Consider the following 843-nt stretch of genomic DNA (forward strand, 5'->3'; position numbering starts at 1 on the left):
AGGGGAAGCAAACTTATGTCAGTCAAAACCAAAGAAAAATGTTCTTTTGGAAGAATAAATACAGGTACTAGATTAAGATGACTATCTTCTCATGAGAAATTGTTTCAGAGTGGACATCACTGGATTCAACTAGACTATAAACTCTGGCAACGGGTGTGTGTGTCGGGGGTGGGGGCTGGGGGGTTGTATGAAGTGTTAGGGGTGGGGGAGTGTGTGTCAGAGACCTTTGTTGAAGCCTAAAAGAAAAAATGAAATGATCTTCTATTAGCCATCATATTATTTTAGCCACACCTGCTCTCTTCTATATTAGTGTGTTGAAGGAGGGGTTACTGATCAAAGATACTGGTCAAAAGTATGTATTTGACACAAGATTTCTGAAAGAACAGTGGTGTGATGCACCTGTCAAATCACCCTCCAGAATGGTGGCACTTATTTCTCCACTTCAGGTATGTTGACTTCTAATGGCTTACGGCTGGGTTACTCTGCGCTATCGGCAACAGACAAGAGGGAAACCTTGCTCAAGAGTACACCAACCCTTGAGTGTAGCTCAAATCCAGCCTCAATTCAGAATATCACTAAAGGGCCATTTCAGGTTCAGATATCCTGGTAAGCTGAACTGAGGCTTCTTTTACAACATCAAGTTCAACTTTTGCCTCTTCCTAATCCTGTTTCCTTCACCCTCTTATTGCGGTCGATTCTAAGAGTGGTCCCAATAAGACTCTAACACCATCTTACACCAGGCTCAAGGAGAAGCAATTGGTTATCTCTGAGGAATTTCAGCAGCAGCCATCCCCAGAAAAGGCTGCTGCCAGCTGGAGCTGCTATGAATCAGCAGAGGCGGTG

This window comes from Bison bison, unplaced genomic scaffold, assembly GCF_000754665.1.
Source record: "Bison bison bison isolate TAMUID 2011002044 unplaced genomic scaffold, Bison_UMD1.0 scf7180017863991, whole genome shotgun sequence".
Lineage (NCBI taxonomy): Eukaryota > Metazoa > Chordata > Mammalia > Artiodactyla > Bovidae > Bison > Bison bison.